The 25186-nt window shown below is 41.2% G+C and overlaps 1 long non-coding RNA gene across 1 annotated transcript in view; it reads left to right on the plus strand.

Annotated features, from left to right (window-relative positions):
• Nucleotides 1–24295, plus strand: part of LOC148315946 (uncharacterized) — a 45021-nt gene extending 20726 nt beyond the window's left edge. Inside the window, exons 2-3 of the long non-coding RNA XR_015840497.1 lie at nucleotides 24063–24163; nucleotides 24239–24295. This is a non-coding gene — a long non-coding RNA (uncharacterized LOC148315946). The remainder of the gene's footprint in view (nucleotides 1–24062; nucleotides 24164–24238) is intronic.
• The last annotated feature ends 891 nt before the right edge of the window (nucleotides 24296–25186 follow it).

The following is a 25186-nucleotide window of genomic DNA, read 5'->3' on the forward strand; positions in this document are numbered from 1 at the left end:
ATATATATATATATATATATATATATATGTGTATATATATGTGTATATATATATATATACACAGACCAGTTGTCCTTTCATTTTACCATGAAGAGTCCTGAGACCTCTATGGCCCTGGTTAGACGACCACCCACCGCTGTGTTGTTGGGAATAAATGTGCAACATTGTTCACTGAACATAGCACAAACACCACCTCTCTCATTCAACAATACATCAACAGTCATCCTGTTTCGGAATGCCATTAGAGATTGGTTGATAGCCGTTCATGCACAGTTTCAAACCCACTTTGCGTCCAATTACCTAATTTTTGCACGTTGTGATGATGCAGTTGACCTGTCTGCGTTCTTTGTTCTTCGTTCGAGGACTCAAATCCTGTTACTTGATCTGTTAATTTACACTTACTTACTTACTTACACTAAGGAGAACACCGATGGCTTCCATGTATGTTGAATCATTTTTTTTTTTTTTTTTGCCGTGATACTCTGCTTTCTCTTTTTTAACGTCACCGATGTCCTGTCATGACATTGGACAGTTCACACAGTTTATTAACAAACAATATAAAACATACCATTTACGATCAATCAATTACATTTTGTGAAATGGCACTCTCCAGAAACTACCAATAATTTATAAGCAGGGCCTAGTTATGAAAAACACATACAGATATGCACTAAGTCTCAAAACCTTTTACATTTTTGGGTGATTTATCAAATGATCTATCATATCCACACCACCACCAGATTTCCCCTCTTGATAGTGATTGAAGTTTATTTCAACCACTATCAAAACCAGACACAGTGGTGGTGAAAAGATTCCTAACCGCTTAGCTCTGTCAGCAACATTAATGCTATTTAAATTTTCAAGAGCAACTATCATAGAAAACATGTTCATCTACATCAACTCTAGTCACAGGATACACGCTGACCCAATCCATACATGTATTATCAAGATAAGCATTAATATAATATCAATAATACAATTTCATTTGCTTATTTTGGATATCTCGTTGTCCAATTGCTATCTTTTCACGAAAGTACAGACTTTCTCCTGTAACTTTGTTCTGTGGACCAATAGTTGCCCACTTGAGTATTACTCATGGTTCCAACTCAAATCTATCAACATGTCGTCCAAGCTCCACAAATATGTCCCATCACTTTTTTTTTTTCAATTATCTGCTTGGTGTTTGCAAATCCATTTTGATTAGTAATTGGGATTCTTACTGTTGGTATTGTACTATAGTCACATCATAGTTTGTTTATGTAACTCTGGGTTGTTCCCACATATAACACAACAACAAAAATATCAGAATAAAATTGTATACATCCAACATAGAACAGCTGCTTTTAACCACTTCAGGGTCATTTTGTCTGAAATATCCCCTCTACTTAGTCTGGTGTCTTATGAAATAAGACCACCCTATCATCAGACTTCCGCTCATCTCCTTTGTAGGAGATTTCAACCAAAATGACCTTTTTACATGTGTCAAATGAACCAATGTTGACTCTTCTACTATATTTACAGCTGTGAGAGCTGTCAATAAAACTAAACATGGCATTCCCCCTTGGGTAATTACATATGTCTTATCTTCAAACTTCTTTCAAGCATCCAGTCTCCTGGCTCCACTAGTTTAGTGCCCTGCTAGGAGACAGAAAGATCCTCACCACTCTAAATTTGTGCCTGTCTTTGTTTTTCTAACACTTTTCACATGTAGTCAGCTAAAGTTGCTTCAGCATCTATTTCCCATTTGTTCTTAAATTTGAGGTATTCTATAAGGCCTTCCAAACAATGTTTTACAACGTCTCGGTCCTAAATACAATGAAATACAATACAGTGCAACTCTCTGTATATAACTCAAATTAACTCACATAAACACATTTACAGTAGATACCAGAAAAACAACAGAACAGCAACAGTCTCATGCTGAGTCAAAGGCCCGAATATTCATCTTCAAGCGAGGTTTAAAAGTGGACAGAGAGGCGACTCGTATAACATTCAATGGAAAGTCACAGTGCTTGTCGTTTTTACAAACAGTTTTACTAATTTCCATACACTGTGTCCACTGCCTCCCCGTTTCCTCAATGCATAGCCTTTTCACTTTTTTTTTTTTGTTCATTCTTTTCACCAATCCAGAGCTTTGAGGGTGGTAAGCACAATTATCTTTCAAATCAACGTGAAACATTCCTATCTCTTTCACAAGTTAGTTAACAAAATGGGTACTATTATCACTGTTTATTATTTTCAGGAATACCATATCTCGGAATGATATCCTTACAAAGTACTTTTGCCACTGTCAATGCATCTGGATTTGTTGGTTAGAAAGAGTTCTAACCATTTCGAATTCACATCTATGATGACCAAACATTTATTTTATTTTTTTTCTTCACTTTGGTTTTTATCAAATAAGTCCATATGAATAATTTGAAATGGATATTGTGGTGTAGGAAAGCGTCCTCTGCGTGGACTCAAATTACCTTGTGAATTGTGTTTCGCACACGTTAAACATGCCCTACAAAAATGTTTCGAATAAGCATTAAAGCCGTAAGCCGTATAATAACGTAATATCTGATGCACCATTTCCCCTGTTGAGACATGTGTTATCCCATGACTCAATATAGCAGCCCATTTGTAAAGATTATTGTTTGGTCATACAGAGATCACGTAGCGATGTTACACCATTTTCCTCCAAAGCCTTTGTTTAACTTTGGGACTTCTATCACTAAAACGTGTATGTCCGCAACAGCTTCTTTAGCTGTATTGTCTGCAATGTGTATTCAAGGAAAACACTTATGCAATGTATGCGCTACACATTTTAAGACGACTATATGTGTAAATAGTAACACAATTTACTCTCTTTAGTTTACACGCTTTTGTTTAAGATACTAATTCTGTTGCATGAGCTGAGTAATTTGAGGAGTAACTGCTAAGTTCTTTTTCCCAGTGTCATTTGATACAACTACAGTATTTTATTCATTTATTTATTTATTTATTTCCATCTACAAATAGCACTTCTCCGTTTTCTGAAGGCGAATCTTTTTGATGCCTTTACTTTTGGTTACTTTTTTCTACTAACTCATAACAATCTAGTTTTGTACCATCCTCCTGACATAATAATGACAGCCGGGTTTAATGTTGTACATCTCTCTATAATCAGATGTGGTTTTGATAACAATGTATTCATACACTATAAATGTCCCGCCGGTGACAAAAACGTCATGTTCATCAGCAAAAGCAATGCAGAAACCGCACGTGGTACTCTCAAAACCAGAGGATGGAACAAAACTATGGTTGCACTTGTTTCTGCAATTTCCAGATTGTGGGACTAATAAAAGACCATCTTTATCTTAATCTTATATCTACAGCAATAGATACTGCATTAACTGTTCTCATGCAGTGCTTCAATGCACATTCTACGTTGTCTAGTTTGGAATAGAAGTATGCGATTGGTTTCATCTTATCTCCATGTTTCTACACTAAAACTAAGGCCTTTTGCATCTGGACAAAGGGTCAGTGCCATACTTAATACGAACACTTGTTTCCTTTCACAAAAGCTGAATATGCTTTATCAGTCCAGTGTAAGGACAATGTCATTTAGAGGTTTTCCTCATTCATCATTTTACTCAGTGGCACAGTAATTTCTGCATAATTTGGAACTCAGACTTTACAATAATTTGTTAATCTTAAGCATGTTAATTTTATTTTTATTTCCTATTTTTCTAACTTTATGACTCATTTTACTTCAACCAGTTCTACCTCAAAGTGAACAAGTACACATCAATGTTATTTGTAGTCTCTAATTTCTTCTCTGCTTTAATTCCTTGGATGTTAAGATGGCGGCGCGCATGGACGCAGCGGCTAACAGCTCCCCCTCACAGTGCTCCTTATTACTTTTTATTAGTGTTTGCTTGCTCTTATTGGCATCAACTGAGGCACAACATCGATATACCCGCCAGGACATCGTGAACATTGGATATCGATGCGAAATAACCATCACAGAGGAATTTTGCTATGATCGCAAAATTCCGAACAAACTGGCGAGGCTGCCCGGCTCACCGTGGCTGGTCATCGGGACCGGGAGGCGGCGCAGGCGACGCAGAGAGAGGAAGCAGAAGCGAGGCTGCAGGTCCGGTGTCTTGCAACGGCTGCGACGGCAGCCCCATAGGCAACCACTACCGAGTCTGCACCTCACCAACGCCAGATCCGTGGTCCACAAAATCGACGACCTGGGATTACAAATCCTGGGAAACCGCTATGTGCGCGATAGCAGTGTGATCGTCGTCACGGAAACCTGGCTGCACGCAGACGTCCCCGACGCTAGCATCCAGCTGGCCGGGCGCTCGCTACATCGCGCGGATCGGACGAGGGACACCGGTAAGAGGAGGGGCGGGGGGCTCTGTGTTTACGTGCATGAGAACTGGTGCGGCGATAGCACGATCGTCGAGAAGCACTCTTCCCCCGACATCGAGTTCATGTCCGTTAAATGCCGGCCTTATTTTCTCCCGAGGGAGCTAACGGTAGTGATTCTCACAGCTGTTTACATCCCTCCCGACGCTAGCACTAGCACGGCGCTCTCGCTACTCGCGTGCGTCATCAATAAACATCAGCGGGCGCACCCTGATGGCGGTCACATTGTAGCGGGAGACTTTAATAAGGCCAATTTAAAGACTGTACTCCCAGAGTTTCACCAGCATGTCAAGTGCCCGACGAGGGGAGACAACACTCTCGACCATGTGTACTCGAACATCAAGCACGCATACAGAGCCCTCCCACTCGCCCCCCTCGGCCAGTCAGACCACCTGTCCTTGCAGCTCGCACCTGCGTACACCCCTCTCAGGCGCAGATTCAGGCCTACCACAAAGACTGTGAAAACCTGGCGTGACGACGCCATGAGTGAATTACAGGACTGCTTTCATGACACAAACTGGGACCTCTTTGATCATCAGGACCTTGATGTCTACACGCATTGTGTACTGGACTACATCAAGTTCTGCATGGAAACTGTGTCCCAACAAAAGACTATACGGACCTTCCCAAATGCGAAGCCCTGGATGTCCAGCAGGGTTCGCGCTCTCCTCAAGGCCCGTGACGCTGCCTTCAGGTCAGGCGACAAAGCCCAGTACAGGGTGGCTCGTGCTGACCTGAGCAAAGGCATCAAGCTAGCAAAGGCAACCTACAAGGGGAGGCTGGAGGCCCACCTTGCCAGTAACAGACCACGGGAGGTGTGGCAGGGTCTACGGAGCATCACCAACTTCCGTGGCAGCAGCACGACCTCTGTAGACCCGAGTGCATCGCTGGCAGAGGAGCTTAACTGCTTCTTCGCTCGCTTTGACTCGCCCCAACCATCACACCCCCGCACTTCAAGCTCCAACTCCCCCCCACTCATCGTAGAGGAACACGGTCAACCCCAGGAAAAGCTACTGGATCCGACGGAATACCAGGCAAGGTCCTCAGAGCATGTGCCCACCAACTGTCACATGTTTTCTGCAGGATCTTCAACCGCTCCCTGGCTCAGGCAGTCATCCCCTCCTGCTTGAAAACCTCCACCATTATTCCTGTCCCCAAAAAGTCACCAGCCGTCCACCTGAATGACTACCGTCCTGTTGCTCTCACACCAGTCATTATGAAGTGCTTCGAGAGGCTGGTTCTCCAGCACATCAGGGACTGCCTTCCTCCCACTCTGGACCCCTACCAGTTTGCATACCGGGCTAACAGATCCACTGAGGACGCCATCGACACTGCTCTGCATGTTGTACTGGGCCACCTGGAACAACAGCGGAGCTATGCAAGGATGCTCTTTGTGGACTACAGCTCGGCATTCAACACGATCATCCCAGACATCCTCGTCGCCAAACTGGACACTCTCGGCCTCCCTGCCCTCACACGCATCTGGATTAAGGACTTTCTGACCAACAGACCCCAGACTGTGTTGCTCGGCCCCTACACGTCCTCCACCCTCATGCTGAGCACCGGTTCCCCCCAAGGATGCGTGCTGAGCCCTCTCCTGTACGCCCTCTACACCTACGACTGCAGCCCGGCCCACGGCAACAACACCATCGTCAAGTTTGCTGACGACACGACAGTGGTCGGTCTGATCTCGGAAGGTTACGAGACAGCCTACAGAGAGGAGGTAAAGAGACTGACAACTTGGTGCAAGGACAACAGACTGCACCTTAACTCTGCTAAAACAAAGGAGATTGTCGTCGACTTCAGGAGGAACAAGACGCTGCCGCCCCCCCTCTGCATCGAAGGCGTGTGTGTGGAGAGGGTCCACACGTTCAAGTTCCTGGGAGTACAGATCTCCGATGACCTTTCTTGGAGTCACAACACCACAGCAGTGGTAAAGAAGGTCCGCCAACGTCTGCACTTCCTGAGAGTCCTCAGGAAATTCAACCTGGACAGGAAGCTGCTGCTGGCCTTCTACCACTCGTCCATCGAGAGCCTGCTGACGTACTCTGTCTCCACCTGGTACAGCGGCTGCACTGAGGCGGACAGAGTGAGGCTCCAGAGGACAGTCAAAACAGCGCAAAGGATTATTGGCTGCCCTCTCCCCTCGCTGTCGGACATCTACACCGCCCGGTGCCTCAGAAGGGCTCTCAACATCGTCAAAGACAATACCCACCCAAACTCACACCTGTTCGACCTGTTGCCCTCTGGCAGGCGCTACAGATGCATCAAATCAAGGACCAATAGACTGAGAAACAGTTTCTTTCCGAGAGCCATCTCCATACTGAACTCTCACACACACACGAGACCACCCTAACCTTGCAAAACAGCATTGTGATGTGTTTCTATATGCCCTATTCAGTCTTATTTATTTATCTAATTTATATATTTGTCTGTATTATTGTTGTATTGCACTGGAGAGGGGAGCCCTCTAATCTCGTTGCACACTTGAGTACAATGACAATAAAGGGATTTCTATTTCTATTTCTATTTCTATTTCTAATGTAAATACTAGCCCTTCTTATCAAATTACCATCTTTTTTTTCCGTGTCATTTCCATCTGTGCATTTCATTCCAGTTACTAACTACAGTTACCTTAATAGAAAGATCATCAACTGAAGTATGAAACATAACATATTTATTTCTTCAAATCATCCTTACAGCAGAACCTAATTCTTATCCTTATTCATTTGTTCAAGTCACACCTTCTTCAATCACCAAACTCTCTCTCTGACTTCCTCCCCCTACTTGGGAACGAGCATCTAACTTCAAAGAGCTGTTAACTCTTTGTTACAGCACACTCATGAGTTACGATTACACCAATACCCATTGCCCTCTGTCAAACTTTCCTCACTCCTTTTTTTTTTTGAATTTTCCAAATTCACTGTAGCCTTACCAAAGCCACTCAAAACTATCAAGGTATCAAATCAAAAACTACAAAATCAGGAAACACCTATGCTCCTACAAGGGTTTCTCATGCTCACTTCTTCATTCAATTAAGATTTCACAACACCTACTCCTCTCTTTCTGAAAAAGACACAAGTATACAATTAAGTAAAACCCATCATCAGAATGATATACCTTGTCTGTCGGATCATGTAAGTATAAATTGTGCCATCAATAATCTTTTTCTGTAAATTAATCACATCCCCACAACTTGGGCTCTCATTGTTCTGTAAAAGTAAACCTAATTTCAATTCATGCAACCAACTCAGTGTCCTTCTGGGTCCCTCAACCACACAGGTTCTAATTCTGTTACTCTAGACAGTTTTCCACTTGCAAATCTGACTATGACACATTTCTCTTGCTCTATCATTTGGAATTAATTTATTACAAGCAATCCTACATGCACCAGTGTCACATAAAAAGGTAATTGGTGACCCATTTACCAATAAGGTTATTTCAGCTCAGTTATTTCATCAAAGGCCAATATCTCTTGTAAATTTAGGAGGACCTCTTCATCTAGAAACTCATCTGTTCCTTGATCAGCCTCTAAATCCTGTTTAGATGCTTCCTATCCTAGTCATGCTGAAGGTTGCTTTTTCTCAGGGCAATCTCTTGCTATATGGCCTTCTTTACCACAACGCCAGCAGCCTGATGTATTTTGCCTGTTTGCTCCTCTTCCTATTCTTCCTCCTCTCTGTCGTCTGCCCCTTTGTCCTCTAAAGCTACCTAGGCCCTTTCCACCTCGATAAAAGACCTCCTGTCCTACCTGTCCTACCTGACCTGTCCTGTCTATAGACCTCTGCTTCTTTTTATTTTCTATCTTCTCAGCATGGAGGGCGTGATTTACATACTCCTCCAGGGTACCTGTTGGCAGGCAAATGAAATGTTTATTTACCCACTTATGAATTACCTCTCTTGAGCCTGCATGTAAAGCATTCTTCAACTGCTGTTGAAATGGCCCATTTACATTACCATTTTCCTGTAGCCCGCTGTGATTTTTAAACACAGCTGTCATTCTCACTTTGTGTTGCTCAAAAGTCTCATCATCCTTTTGTTTTACTCTTCCTATTTCAGTGTAATTTGCTCTATCTGACTTTTCGCATTCCTTTCCTTTGCTTATTTTGTTTTCATTCTCTTTTTGTTTCCTGTATCCCTCTTCTCTTTTTAAGGCTACCCTCATCCAATATTCTGTTTCCTCAAAGCCATTTTTCTTAATCTTTTTGGGGTCTTTTTCGTCTTTCCTATGATTGATCCCTGCAATGCGGCTATTTTTTGTGTATTTAACTGACCATTAAAGCCATGTTCAGTTATCCATGTATCTAAATACTGAGTTTTATCAGGATCCTGTTTTTCGATGAACTTCCAATCTCTACACTGCAGCGTATCCCTGGGTTTTATTTTACTACCTAATATCCCCATTTTAGAAAATTTGGACCAGTTTGTCAACACCTAAGGTGTTCTAAAAACTGGTTTCTCATCAGTAGGACAGCAACTCAAATTTCCTGTTGTGGTAATTCTCAATTCAACCTTTTCAGGTGGAGAATTATTGCCTTTGCATCCACACCAGTCTGCTGTGTACAACCCTACTGTATTACATCGGATAAAATACCAAGTGGTATTTGTAATCCCCAATCACACCGTTCACTCACTTTACATACGGTTTGCGCAAACATTCACACACGGAATTTAAGTGTACACACAGACTCCGCCGTCCTACTTTCTCCACGGAATTTCTCGGACTCCGCCGTCATATACCTGCCATTGACTAGTATTCACAGGGTTTTTTTATTTCTCACTCCACTGTCCTTCATGGACCTGCCATCGACTAGTATGCACAGGATTTCTTATCTATACACAATTTCTTTCTCTTTTCTCTATCTATCTTTCTTTCTTTCTCTTTTCTTATTTCATCTCTACTTCATGTCTTTCTTTGCTTTTTTTTCTTTTTTATGTTTTATTTTTATTTATTTATTCTTAATGCTCATTTATTTATTCTGAACACTTATTTATTTATTCTTAACGCGCAATGACCTCCAGTCAGTCACTTCCCCCCTAAAAAAAAATATCTCACCACTGTTGTCTTCCCTCCATTGGATCGCCGTCAACCGTCAGATCCCAGCTGGTGGGGTGAGGTCCAGTCCTGGAAAAGGATTTTTAGGCTCTCTCTAGTGAGCCTGCCATGGCCATGGTCTTTCTGGAGTTCACCACACCCGCTGGAATCCTCAGGTATCTTGGCTTCCCGCTCGAAGGACCAAAATAATGTCAGGTTCAATCACCTAAGCATTCACTGAACAAAGGCAAAATGAATGAAAGGAAGACAAGAGTTGATCTTTTACTCGCGAGGAGAACGAACGGAGGTGTGCTCAGTTACATCTCCAACTTCGTTCTGGAGCACACTCCGCCGAGCCCTCTATTTTATTTGGGAAGTCCCTAAACAATACAATGTATTTGCACTAAGGAACGAAGGGGGGAGCACCAGCAGGAACATGTAAACATTTCAGACACAAGAGGAAAGACAGACATCAATGGCAGTCATTTACTGATTGAAAAGGCAGATATGCCTTTTAGTGCTCTGGCACTAAAGTCTCAGTCCTTTTGGTTCAGAGGTGTGTCTCGGCACACCTCCTTTGATGTTGTAGACGTTGATCCTGTCTTCAGGCATCCGCTTCTCTTGAAGTCTTCTCATCCATATGGTCAAACATAGGTCACGCTGTGGAACAATTCTTTTGCAATACTAATAGAGTAAAATATGGGATAAAATATATCTTCAACCTAACAATAGTGTAAACTGACATACTGAAGACTGGACAGTCATTAATTTGATTGTCCAGTCTTTCCCTCATGAGATAATGCTTCACTTAGAAAATGTGTACAGCGCGAGCTGAAAATGCATTTGCAGTACTAAACTACCACATTTCTATAACAGCTTAATTCAACGTTTCCAATGTAAATTTCTTCCTTTATATAGTGTAAACTGACATACTGAAGACTGGACAGTCATTAATTTGATTGTCCAGTATTTCCCTTATGAGATATTGCCTCACTTTGCAAATGTGCACAGCGCAAGCTGAAAATGCATTTGCAGCACAATAAAAACCCAAACTTCTATAACAGCTAAACCAAACGTTTCCAATGAAAGATTCCACCTTTATATCGTGGAAAAAGACATCCTGAAGCCTGGACAGTCATTAATTTGATTGTCCAGTATTTCCCTTATGAGATAATGCCTCACATAGCAGAATCATAAAAACATGGACGTGATGGTAAACTGTCCATTGTGCCGATAGATGGTATTCTCATGAGGTTAGGCTTGCTATGGAGAGTGGCATGGGGGTTGTGTCTCATGGTTGGAATGGGAAAGATGTCAATTTGGGACACATCGTCAGTAGTGTTCCATCAAATCACTGGGTGTTTCGGCCTTTATCACTAGACACCCTCATCGATGGTGGCCAGCGGCCGGTTGATCACGCCCGCGCTTATGTCCCATGCCCAATTAACTGTGGTGGATGGTTCTGCCCTGGGTACTCAAGTGGGATGACGCAGATTAGTGGTGGGATGGGGAGGGGGGACGGGGGTCATGTTGCTGATCTATGAGCCCAGTAGGGGTCCTTCCTCTTCATCCAGATCCACTGGCTGCTTCTTTCAGCCGCTTTAGAGAGCGATCTGACTGTGTGCCGCAGAGCCTGTCCATGGATTCCCAGGTCTTTCAGCAGCTTGATGGTTGATGAGGCCAGAAACCCTCTGCATCCAACTTCGACGGGATAGACCTTGGCTTTCCACCCTCGTTGTTGTGCGTCCGCCGCCAGTTCAGTGTAGCGCAACTTCTTACGCTCATAGGCCTCTTCAACTGCATTTTCCCACGGGACTGTGAGCTCTGCAATGTAGACAGTCTTCAATGAATGGGACCACAGCACTAAGTCTGGCCTTAGGGTGGTGGTTGCAATCTCTGCTGGGAAGATTAGTTGCTGACCTATATCGACCAGCATCTTCCAATCCCAAGCCTTGGTTAGCTGACCAACTTCTGGCTTGAGAAAAGGATGGTTGGGCTTTTCCTGTCCCTCTCGGACAAATTTTGGTGCTGTAATGGTAGTGGTGGCTCTTAAGGGCAAGGAGTTGATGGTAGTTCTCCTGCTTTCAAGCACTGCTGCCAAGCTCTTGAGGACCTGGTTGTGCCTCCAGGTATAGCGGCCTTGTGTGAGGCTGGTCTTACAACCAGTCAGGATGTGTTTGAGAGTTGCTGGTGTTGGGCAGAGGGCACAGGTTGGATCTTCGCCATACCACTGGTGGAGGTTTTTTGGGGATGGCAGCACGTCATTGGTAGCTCTGATGATGAAGCTGATGTTGCTAGCTTCCATCTCCCAGAGATCCCTCCAGCCAAGCTTTCTTTTCTCCAGGCCTTCCCACCTCATCCACTGTCCCTGCTTGGCAAGCGAGACAGCCTTTGCAGACCTTTCAGCCTCTTCCTGGCGGCGCACCTCCTCCACGACCATTTTTTTCCTCTCTGCGGTTGAGGCCTTACACCAAGTTGGTTTGCTTGCTGTAAGGCCAAAGCCTCCTCTTCCCCTCTGGACGTGTCCCACAATATCGCTGTGCCTCAGGGCTGCTGTGGCATGCTGCACTGCACTGGATGGTGTCCATTTCCGTGCAGTTGACAGGGGTGGTGCCGTTTCACTGATGGTCCGGTCTCTGGAGTCCGTCAGCGTCATCTGTAGTCTCACTTTAGAGCACTTGTATTCTTCAGTGAGACTTGTGATGGGCAGTTCGAGGACTCCTTTGCCATAGAGGCTGATGTTATTCAGACAGCGTGGGACACCAAGCCACTGTTTCACATATACTGTGATGGCTCGCTCCATCTTCTCCACAGTTGTTAGTGGGACCTCGTAGACAGTGAGTGGCCACATCACGAGAGGGAGAAGCCCAAATTGCAGACACCAGAGCTTGAGCTTCCCTGGTAGTGGAGTCTTGTTGATGTTGTTCAGGTCGTTGATGATATCCTGTCTTAGCTGCTGCACCTGGTTTTTATCCTTAAGACTTGAGTCATACCATCTGCCCAGGCTTTTGACAGGTTGTTCTGCCACCGTTGGTATTGGTTCGTCACCAATGCAGAACTTCACGTCTTTTAGCTCTCCCTTGATTATCGAGATGCTACGTGACTTGTTCGGCTTGATTTTCATCCGGGCCCAGCTGATGTTTTCCTGCAGCTTACCAAGTAGCCGCCTGGTGCAAGCTGCAGTGGTGGTCAGAGTGGTCATGTCGTCCATATATACTCGGACGGTGGAAGGCGGATCCCGTTCCTGGTTCGCTCACCCCGCCACCCATTTTGAGGCCCTGATGATGACCTCCATGGCCATTGTAAAGGCCAGGGGTGAGATCGTGCAACCTGCCATGATGCCTACTTCTACTTGCTGCCATGATGTTTTGAAGTCGGGTGTTGTGAAGCACAGCTGCAGGTCTTCAAAGTAGGATTTTACCAAGGTAGTGATGGATGTTGGAACGCGGAAGAAGTTGAAGGACTCCCAGAGAAGGCTATGCGGAACTGAACCAAAGGCATTGGCTAGGTCGAGAAAGATGACATGAAGATCCCCTTTGTTCTTCTTCGCTGCTTGAATCTGATGCCAGATCATACTGGTGTGCTCCAAGCAGCCAGAGAATCCAGAAATTCCAGCCTTTTGTACGGATGTGTCAATGTACTCGTTTTTTCTCCAGGTAGGTGGTGTGTGTCAAGACGCTGAAAAAGATTTTCCCTTCAACGTTGAGAAGGCTGATTGGCCGAAATTGACTGATATCTGCGTCCTTCTCTTTTGGAATTAGTACACCTCCAGCCCTTCGCCATGCCTTTGGTATTATCCCCTTCTGCCAGACGATTCTCATTAGCCTCCAAAGATAGCGTAGGACATCTGGTGAGTTCTTGTAGAGCTTATATGACACTCCATTTGGTCCTGGTGCAGATCCTGATCTTGCACGCCCACCATGTTCTCCACTTCTTTCCATTTTGGAGGGCCGGTCTCGATGTTGACCTCTGGTGGTCGAATGGGGGGGATATCATGTGGGATGGCTAGCTGTTCATGCCTTTTCGTGTCTTGGTAGACCTTTTCCAGGTGCTCTTCAAGTTCCTTCTTTGAAGTTTGCAGTAACCCGCTTTTGTCCTTAGCGAAGAGATCTTTGACAAACTTGAAGGGATTTTTATAGAACAGGGTTCTTGTGTGTTCCTTCTTCCTGCGAAGTTTCCTCAAGTTCTCTGCTCTTCGTAAGGTTTTCAACCGGAGCTTGATGTCCCCATGGAGCAGCATGAGACCTTCTCTCTCTGGATCAGAGGCTTTTCTCCACTGTTTCCGCAGGTCCCTTCTTTCCCTGATCAGTCTCTCTATCTCTTGTTGCCTCCTAGGTTTGGTTGGTGGTGGTATTTTGTTGGTGGTTTTCCAGCTGTTCACTCCAAAGCGCTCCTCTCCATAGTGGTAGATGATGTCACCGATGTGTTCCAGCTTTCTCTCTGCAGTGCCCACTTGTTGCTCCAACATTTTCACCAGGTCGTTATTGACGGTTTCCCACTCTCTCTTCTCAATAGTTTTGGGCCACCTCACACTCTGTCTGTGCCCTTTGATCTTGTTCTCTTTGGGAGGTCTCTGTGGCTGGGTGGGTTCTACCTCCTGCAATTCTGTGTTTATAATACCCTCCTCAGTGACAGGGGGGCTGATGCTCTGCGAACTTTGGTTTTTTTCCCGTCGCTGTGCTTCACTCGACTGATTTGACGCATTACTTCGTAAGAAGTATTGGTCAATGCGAGGCCCTTGACTCGGCTTTCCCAAACACCGCTTCTTTCCTTGGTGGATCTTCAACCCTGTAACTGATGTTACTTTTGCCCAGCCACAGGTGCAGACCTGAAGTGAGTGTCCTGCTGCCATTGTCTCATGCACCGTGTTCTTGCTCGTAGTCATGTTTGTTCCTAGGTCTGTAACCGTGTGGTCAGTCATTGAGCCATCTTGCGCCCCCGCTCTCGCAGGCTGTAGGGGTGTCATTCTTTGTAGACTTTCTGTAGCACTTGGCGGGTGTCTCCAACAAACTGAACACAGTGTCAGAGACTGCCAGCATGGGTAGCTAGCCCATGTCAGCCCCAGTGGGGTCTATTCCCTCCTGTCAGCAGTCTCTCCAGGCTGTCACACAGACTTTTTCTAAGTGTTGCTGTATCTCATGAAGGAAATACTGGACAAAGAAATTAATGACTTCCCAGGCTTCAGGATGCATTTTTACACTATATAAATGTGGAAATTTACATTGGAAACGTTTGGTTTAGCTGTTAATGAAGTTTCGTTTTTTTAGTGCTGCAAATTCATTGTCTGCTGGCGCTGTACACTTTTTCTAAGTGTTGCAATATCTCATGAAGGAAATACTGGACAATCAAATTAATGACTTCCCAGGCTTCAGGATGCCTTTTTACACTATATAAATGTGGAAATTTACATTGGAAACGTTTGGTTTAGCTGTTAATGAAGTTTCGTTTTTTTAGTGCTGCAAATTCATTGTCTGCTGGCGCTGTACACTTTTTCTAAGTGTTGCAATATCTCATGAAGGAAATACTGGACAATCAAATTAATGACTTTCCAGGCTTCAGGATGCCTTTCTACACTATATAAAGGTGGAAATTTACATTGGAAACGTTTGGTTTAGCTGTTATAAAAGTTTGTTTTTTTAGTGCTGTAAATGCATTCTCAGCTCGCGCTGTACACATTTGCTATGTGAGGCATTATCTCATAAGGGAAATACTGGACAATCAAATTAATGACTTCCCAGGCTTCAGGATGCCTTTTTACACTATATAAAGGTGGAAATTTACATTGGAAACGTTTGGTTTAGCTGTTATAAAAGTTTGGTTTTTTAGTGCTGTAAATGCATTTTCAGCTCGCGCTGTACACATTTGCTATGTGAGGCATTATCTCAAAAGGGAAATACTGGACAATCAAATTAATGACTTCCCAGGCTTCAGGATGCCTTTTTACACTATATAAAGGTGGAAATTTACATTGGAAACGTTTGGTTTAGCTGTTATAAAAGTTTGGTTTTTTAGTGCTGTAAATGCATTTTCAGCTCGCGCTGTACACATTTGCTATGGTGAGGCATTATCTCATAAGGGAAATACTGGACAATCAAATTAATGACTTCCCAGGCTTCAGGATGTCTTTTTACACTATATAAAGGTGAAAATTTACATTGGAAACGTTTAGTTTAGCTGTTATAAAAGTTTGTTTTTTTAGTGCTGTAAATGCATTTTCAGCTCGCGCTGTACACATTTGCTATGTGAGGCATTATCTCATAAGGGAAATACTGGACAATCAAATTAATGACTTCCCAGGCTTCAGGATGCCTTTTTACACTATATAAATGTGGAAATTTACATTGGAAACGTTTGGTTTAGCTGGAAATGAAGTTTCGTTTTTTTAGTGCTGCAAATTCATTGTCTGCTGGCGCTGTACACTTTTTCTAAGTGTTGCAATATCTCATGAAGGAAATACTGGACAATCAAATTCATGACTTTCCAGGCTTCAGGATGCCTTTCTACACTATATAAAGGTGGAAATTTACATTGGACACGTTTGGTTTAGCTGTTATAAAAGTTTGGTTTTTTAGTGCTGTAAATGCATTTTCAGCTCGCGCTGTACACATTTGCTATGTGAGGCATTATCTCATAAGGGAAATACTGGACAATCAAATTAATGACTTCCCAGGCTTCAGGATGCCTTTTTACACTATATAAATGTGGAAATTGACATTGGAAACGTTTGGTTTAGCTGTTATAAAAGTTAGTTTTTTTCGTGCTGTAAATGCATTTTCAGCTCGCACTGTACACATTTGCTATGTGAGGCATTATCTCATAAGGGAAATACTGGACAATCAAATTAATGACTTCCCAGGCTTCAGGATGCCTTTTTACACTATATAAAGGTGGAAATGTACATTGGAAACGTTTGGTTTAGCTGTTATAAAAGTTTGGTTTTTTAGTGCTGTAAATGCATTTTCAGCTCGCGCTGTACTCATTTGCTATGTGAGGCATTATCTCATAAGGGAAATACTGGACAATCAAATTAATGACTTCCCAGGGTTCAGGATGCCTTTTTACACTATATAAATGTGGAAATTTACATTGGAAACGTTTGGTTTAGCTGTTAATGAAGTTTCGTTTTTTTAGTGCTGAAAATTCATTGTCTGCTGGCGCTGTACACTTTTTCTAAGTGTTGCAATATCTCATGAAGGAAATACTGGACAATCAAATTAATGACTTTCCAGGCTTCAGGATGCCTTTCTACACTATATAAAGGTGGAAATTTACATTGGAAACGTTTGGTTTAGCTGTTATAAAAGTTTGGTTTTTAGTGCTGTAAATGCTATGTGAGGCATTATCTCATAAGGGAAATATTGGACAATCAAATTAATGACTGCCCAGGCTTCAGGATGTCTTTTTTACACTATATAAAGGTGGAAATTTACATTGGAAACGTTTAGTTTAGCTGTTATAAAAGTTAGTTTTTTTAGTGCTGTAAATGCATTTTCAGCTCGCGCTGTACACATTTGCTATGTGAGGCATTATCTCATAAGGGAAATACTGGACAATCAAATTAATGACTTCCCAGGCTTCAGGATGCCTTTTTACACTATATAAATGTGGAAATTTACATTGGAAACGTTTGGTTTAGCTGTTAATGAAGTTTCGTTTTTTTAGTGCTGCAAATTCATTGTCTGCTGGCGCTGTACACTTTTTCTAAGTGTTGCAATATCTCATGAAGTAAATACTGGACAATCAAATTAATGACTTCCCAGGCTTCAGGATGCCTTTTTACACTATATAAATGTGGAAATTTACATTGGAAACGTTTGGTTTAGCTGTTAATGAAGTTTCGTTTTTTTAGTGCTGCAAATTCATTGTCTGCTGGCGCTGTACACTTTTTCTAAGTGTTGCAATATCTCATGAAGGAAATACTGGACAATCAAATTAATGACTTTCCAGGCTTCAGGATGCCTTTCTACACTATATAAAGGTGGAAATTTACATTGGAAACGTTTGGTTTAGCTGTTATAAACATAAGATAAGATAAGATAAGATGTCCTTTATTAGTCCCACAATGGGGAAATTTGAGGTGTTACAGCAGCAAAGATATAGATCACACAGAGTCGGCGGCGTAATGTAGCCGTTAATGTATAACATTAGCAGCAGACATTCAGAAAAAGCATGCAAATATACACAGTATAAACGTATCTAAGTGTAAGGAAACACTCCTAACGTTTGGTTTTTTAGTGCTGTAAATGCATTTTCAGCTCGCGCTGTACACATTTGCTATGTGAGGCATTATCCCATAAGGGAAATACTGGACAATCAAATTAATGACTTACCAGGCTTCAGGAGACCTTTTTACACTATATAGAGGTGGAAATTTACATTGGAAACGTTTAGTTTAGCTGTTATAAAAGTTTGTTTTTTTAGTGCTGTAAATGCATTTTCAGCTCGCGCTGTACACATTTGCTATGTGAGGCATTATCTCATAAGGGAAATAATGGACAATCAAATTAATGACTTCCCAGGCTTCAGGATGCCTTTTTACACTATATAAATGTGGAAATTTACATTGGAAACGTTTGGTTTAGCTGTTAATGAAGTTTCGTTTTTTTAGTGCTGCATATTCATTGTCTGCTGGCGCTGTACACTTTTTCTAAGTGTTGCATTTTCTCATGAAGGAAATACTGGACAATCAAATTAATGACTTTCCAGGCTTCAGGATGCCTTTTTACACTATATAAAGGTGGAAATTTACATTGTAAACGTTTGGTTTAGCTGTTATAAAAGTTTGGTTTTTTAGTGCTGTAAATGCATTTTCAGCTCGCGCTGTACACATTTGCTATGTGAGACATTATCTCATAATGGAAATGCTGGACAATCAAATTAATGACTTCCCAGGCTTCAGGAGACCTTTTTACACTATATAATTGTGGAAATTTACATTGGAAACGTTTGGTTTAGCTGTTATAAAAGTTTGGTTTTTTAGTGCTGTAAATGCATTTTCAGCTCGCGCTGTACACATTTGCTATGAGAGGCATTATCTCATAAGGAAAATATTGGACAATCAAATTAATGACTGCCCAGGCTTCAGGATATCTTTTTACACTATATAAAGGTGGAAATTTACATTGGAAACGTTTGGTTTAGCTGTTAATGAAGTTTCGTTTTTTTAGTGCTGCAAATTCATTGTCTGCTGGCGCTGTACACTTTTTCTAAGTGTTGCAATATCTCATGAAGGAAATACTGGACAATCAAATTAATGACTTTCCAGGCTTCAGGATGCCTTTCTACACTATATAAAGGTGGAAATTTACATTGGAAACGTTTGGTTTAGCTGTTATAAAAGTTAGGTTTTTTAGTGCTGTAAATGCATTTTCAGCTCGCGCTGTACACATTTGCTATGAGAGGCATTATCTCATTAGGGAAATATTGGACAATCAAATTAATGACTGCCCATGCTTCTGGATGTCTTTTTACACTATATAAAGGTGAAAATTTACATTGGAAACGTTTAGTTTAGCTGTTATAAAAGTTTGTTTTTTTAGTGCTGTAAATGCATTTTCAGCTCGCGCTGTACACATTTGCTATGTGAGGCATTATCTCATAAGGGAAATACTGGACAATCAAATTAATGACTTCCCAGGCTTCAGGATGCCTTTTTACACTATATAAATGTGGAAATTTACATTGGAAACGTTTGGTTTAGCTGTAAATGAAGTTTCGTTTTTTTAGTGCTGCAAATTCATTGTCTGCTGGCGCTGTACACTTTTTCTAAGTGTTGCAATATCTCATGTAGGAAATACTGGACAATCAAATTAATGACTTTCCAGGCTTCAGGATGCCTTTCTACACTATATAAAGGTGGAAATTTACATTGGAAACGTTTGGTTTAGCTGTTATAAAAGTTTGGTTTTTTAGTGCTGTAAATGCATTTTCAGCTCGCGCTGTACACATTTGCTATGAGAGGCATTATCTCATAAGGGAAATATTGGACAATCAAATTAATGACTGCCCAGGCTTCAGGATGTTTTTTTACACTATATAAAGGTGGAAATTTACATTGGAAACGTTTGGTTTAGCTGTTATAAAAGTTTGTTTTTTTCGTGCTGTAAATGCATTTTCAGCACTAAAAAACCATACTTTTATAACAGCTAAACCAAACGTTTCCAATGTAAATTTCCACCTTTATATAGTGTAAAAAGACATCCTGAAGCCTGGGCAGTCATTAATTTGATTGTCCAATATTTCCCTTATGAGATAATGCCTCTCATAGCAAATGTGTACAGCGCGAGCTGAAAATGCATTTACAGCACTAAAAAACCAAACTTTTATAACAGCTAAACCAAACGTTTCCAATGTAAATTTCCACCTTTATATAGTGTAAAAAGGCATCCTGAAGCCTGGAAAGTCATTAATTTGATTGTCCAGTATTTCCTTCATGAGATATTGCAACACTTAGAAAAAGTGTACAGCGCCAGCAGACAATGAATTTTCAGCACTAAAAAACGAAACTTCATTAACAGCTAAACCAAACGTTTCCAATGTAAATTTCCACATTTATAGAGTGTAAAAAGGCATCCTGAAGCCTGGGAAGTCATTAATTTGATTGTCCAGTATTTCCCTTATGAGATAATGCCTCACATAGCAAATGTGTACAGTGCGAGCTGAAAATGCATTTTCAGCACTAAAAAACCAAACTTTTATAACAGCTAAACCAAACGTTTCCAATGTAAATTTCCACCTTTATATAGTGTAAAAAGACATCCTGAAGCCTGGGCAGTCATTCATTTGATTGTCCAATATTTCCCTTATGAGATAATGCCTCTCATAGCAAATGTGTACAGCGCGAGCTGAAAATGCATTTACAGCACTAAAAAACCAAACTTTTATAACAGCTAAACAAAACGTTTCCAATGTACATTTCCACCTTTATATAGTGTAGAAAGGCATCCTGAAGCCTGGAAAGTCATTAATTTGATTGTCCAGTATTTCCTTCATGAGATATTGCAACACTTAGAAAAAGTGTACAGCGCCAGCAGACAATGAATTTTCAGCACTAAAAAAACGAAACTTCATTAACAGCTAAACTAAACGTTTCCAATGTAAATTTCCACCTTTATATAGTGTAAAAAGACATCCTGAAGCCTGGGCAGTAATTAATTTGATTGTCCAATATTTCCCTTATGAGATAATGCCTCTCATAGCAAATGTGTACAGCGCGAGCTGAAAATGCATATACAGCACTAAAAAACCAAACTTTTATAACAGCTAAACCAAACGTTTCCAATGTAAATTTCCACCTTTATATAGTGTAGAAAGGCATCCTGAAGCCTGGAAAGTCATTAATTTGATTGTCCAGTATTTCCTTCATGAGAAATTGCAACACTTAGAAAAAGTGTACAGCGCCAGCAGACAATGAATTTTCAGCACTAAAAAAACGAAACTTCATTAACAGCTAAACCAAACGTTTCCAATGTAAATTTCCACATTTATAGAGTGTAAAAAGGCATCCTGAAGCCTGGGAAATCATTAATTTGATTGTCCAGTATTTCCCTTATGAGATAATGCCTCACATAGCAAATGTGTACAGTGCGAGCTGAAAATGCATTTTCAGCACTAAAAAACCAAACTTTTATAACAGCTAAACCAAACGTTTCCAATGTAAATTTCCACCTTTATATAGTGTAAAAAGACATCCTGAAGCCTGGGCAGTCATTAATTTGATTGTCCAATATTTCCCTTATGAGATAATGCCTCTCATAGCAAATGTGTACAGCGCGAGCTGAAAATGCATTTACAGCACTAAAAAACCAAACTTTTATAACAGCTAAACCAAACGTTTCCAATGTAAATTTCCACCTTTATATAGTGTAGAAAGGCATCATGAAGCCTGGAAAGTCATTAATTTGATTGTCCAGTATTTCCTTCATGAGATATTGCAACACTTAGAAAAAGTGTACAGCGCCAGCAGACAATGAATTTTCAGCACTAAAAAAACGAAACTTCATTAACAGCTAAACCAAACGTTTCCAATGTAAATTTCCACATTTATAGAGTGTAAAAAGGCATCCTGAAGCCTGGGAAGTCATTAATTTGATTGTCCAGTATTTCCCTTATGAGATAATGCCTCACATAGCAAATGTGTACAGTGCGAGCTGAAAATGCATTTTCAGCACTAAAAAAACAAACTTTTATTACAGCTAAACCAAACGTTTCCAATGTAAATTTCCACCTTTATATAGTGTAAAAAGACATCCTGAAGCCTGGGCAGTCATTAATTTGATTATCCAGTATTTCCCTTATGAGATAATGCCTCACATAGCAAATGTGTACAGCGCGAGCTGAAAATGCATTTACAGCACTAAAAAAACAAACTTTTATAACAGCTAAACCAAACGTTTCCAATGTAAATTTCCACCTTTATATAGTGTAGAAAGGCATCCTGAAGCCTGGGCAGTCATTAATTTGATTGTCCAATATTTCCCTTATGAGATAATGCCTCTCATAGGAAATGTGTACAGCGCGAGCTGAAAATGCATTTACAGCACTAAAAAACCAAACTTTTATAACAGCTAAACCAAACGTTTCCAATGTAAATTTCCACCTTTATAAAGTGTAGAAAGGCATCCTGAAGCCTGGAAAGTCATTAATTTGATTGTCCAGTATTTCCTACATGAGATATTGCAAAACTTAGAAAAAGTGTACAGCGCCAGCAGACAATGAATTTTCAGCAATAAAAAAACGAAACTTCATTAACAGCTAAACCAAACGTTTCCAATGTAAATTTCCACATTTATAGAGTGTAAAAAGGCATCCTGAAGCCTGGGAAGTCATTAATTTGATTGTCCAGTATTTCCCTTATGAGATAATGCCTCACATAGCAAATGTGTACAGTGCGAGCTGAAAATGCATTTTCAGCACTAAAAAACCAAACTTTTATAACACCTAAACCAAACGTTTCCAATGTAAATTTCCACCTTTATATAGTGTAAAAAGACATCCTGAAGCCTGGGCAGTCATTAATTTGATTGTCCAACATTTCCCTTATGAGATAATGCCTCTCATAGCAAATGTGTACAGCGCGAGCTGAAAATGCATTTACAGCACTAAAAAACCAAACTTTTATAACAGCTAAACCAAACGTTTCCAATGTACATTTCCACCTTTATATAGTGTAGAAAGGCATCCTGAAGCCTGGAAAGTCATTAATTTGATTGTCCAGTATTTCCTTCATGAGATATTGCAACATTTAGAAAAAGTGTACAGCGCCAGCAGACAATGAATTTTCAGCACTAAAAAAACGAAACTTCATTAACAGCTAAACTAAACGTTTCCAATGTAAATTTCCACCTTTATATAGTGTAAAAAGACATCCTGAAGCCCGGGCAGCCATTAATTTGATTGTCCAATATTTCCCTTATGAGATAATGCCTCTCATAGCAAATGTGTACAGCGCGAGCTGAAAATGCATTTGCAGCACTAAAAAACCAAACTTTTATAACAGCTAAACCAAACGTTTCCAAAGTAAATTTCCACATTTATATAGTGTAAAAAGACATCCTGAAGCCTGGGCAGTCATTAATTTCATTGTCCAATATTTCCCTTATGAGATAATGCCTCTCATAGCAAATGTGTACAGCGCGAGCTGAAAATGCATTTACAGCACTAAAATTTACATTTTAAGGACTTTTGCCCTTTTTTGCATGTTTACAGGGGTCATTCTTTTGCACCCTGATCCTAAAGGCTTCATCTGATTGCCTTAAAATTCTGTCTGTAGCATCTTAAGACCTGGGACAAACACTGGGGCTAAAATTTTTTGTTTCCGAAATACTATATGAACGGGGGCGGGGCTTCGAAGTTTTCACTTAAGATTTCCTTCGCCGCAATGGACAAAATGCTTAATAACTTTCCTGCACATGCTGCTAAAAATCCAAAACTTCACATGTACATAAAGAGTCGGTACCTGAAGACATCTATATGTTTATATTCAGTTATACACCTTGCGCCAATCAATATCATTTTTTACATTTTGACGTACTGCACGGTGCCCTTTTAACGAATCCGATTGAAAATTGGCTAGAAAAGACTCAAGACATTGATCTTACTCTATCCCTATTTTTGTGACTTTCCTTCGAAGGGCGTGGCTATTACGGTGCCGCAGAGTCTGATTAATCTCCGTGGCAACAAAAGTTCCTGCAAAATGATTCAGATGATCCATCTTCTCGAAATTTTTCACATTTGAGGATATTCAGGCCCTGAAGACGGCTGCCAACTTATTTTTGATCGCAGTGGTAGCGCCACCAACTGGTTAAAACAAATACAAATTATTTTCGTTGATGTTTTTCTCCGGGCAGGTTAACAAAATCTACCTTATATTTGCTCGGATGAGTGTTTAGGCCTTGAGGATGTCACAATACGAAAGTCTTTCGCCTTCTTCAGAGTGTCACATGATGGTGTCTTGTGACCCGTCTTTATCAGCTGATGTTCCATGAGGGCGTGACTTACCTGTCACAAGAATGAAGGCAAGTCACGCCCCCCGCTGTCCGTTCACTCCGCCAAGATGCTGCTCCAGGTGGTAGAGAGGATGAAGGCTCCCTTGTCTCTGTTCATGGTTTTTATGCCTCGCTTTCAGATCTCAATGGCCTCTCTGATCCAGCGCTGTTGTTTGTTCTCTTCGGTGCGGATGACCCTGCCCTTCTCCCGGTCCATGATGTGGTTTTCCCTTTTGCAGTGGTCAGTGATTGCTGATTTGTAATGTTCATGTTGTGCTTGTTCTTTTACTGCTATGATTTTTCATTTTTTTGACAGGTAATTCACACCCTCATGGAACATCAGCTGATAAAGACGGGTCTCAAGACACCATCATGCGACACTCTGAAGAAGGCGAAAGACTCGCCGAAACATGTCAGGTAAAAAATTTACCTAAAACATAATTGTCTGCTTTTAATGAATCTGTCAAATATCAATAATAAGAAGACAAAATGAACCTAATACAAATAAATGAATGCTTAATAACTCCCCTGCACATGCTCCTAAAAATCCAAACCTTCACCTGTAAATAAAATGTCCCGACCTGAAGACATCTTAATGTTATTATTTTGTTATACACACAGCGCCGCCAAGTGGAATAAAAAATTTGTTTTTATTTTAATTTTCACCTACTGCACGGTGCCCTTTTGACGAATCCGACTGAAAATTAGTCAGAAAAGACTCAAGACAATGATCTTACTCTCTGCGGAGTTTTGTGACGTTTTGGCAAAAGGCGTGGCTATTACGGTGCTGAAAAGTCCGATTGTACTTTGTGGCAACAAAAGCTCCGGCAACATGACTGAGATGATCCTATCTTCTCGAAGTTGTACACATTTGAGGATACTTCAACCCTGAAGACATCTACCAACCTATTTTTCATCGTAGTAGTAGCGCCACCAACTGGTAAAAGCTAATACAAGTTATTTTCTTGGATGTTTTTCTCCGTGCAACTCAACAAGGTCGCCCTCATATATGCTCGGAGGACTGTTTCGTCCATGAGGATGTCACAATACGAAATTCATCCTTTTTCGTGAAAAGTTGTGGGAGTGGCATTGCACTGTTCGGCAATAAAACAACGCTGATTATGAGGTTCTAAATATGAACGACAACTCGTGAAACTTTACACACACATCAGGCCGAGCAAATTTATCAATATTTTATACGTTAGTTGTGCAGCTTTTTTGAAATGGCTCGCCATGGCCCTCGAGAAATGTTAAAAAAAGCAGC

Source organism: Idiotropiscis lumnitzeri, unplaced genomic scaffold, assembly GCF_059441095.1.
Source record: "Idiotropiscis lumnitzeri isolate Australia: NSW breed Sydney's pygmy pipehorse unplaced genomic scaffold, RoL_Ilum_1.0 HiC_scaffold_31, whole genome shotgun sequence".
Classification (NCBI taxonomy): domain Eukaryota; kingdom Metazoa; phylum Chordata; class Actinopteri; order Syngnathiformes; family Syngnathidae; genus Idiotropiscis; species Idiotropiscis lumnitzeri.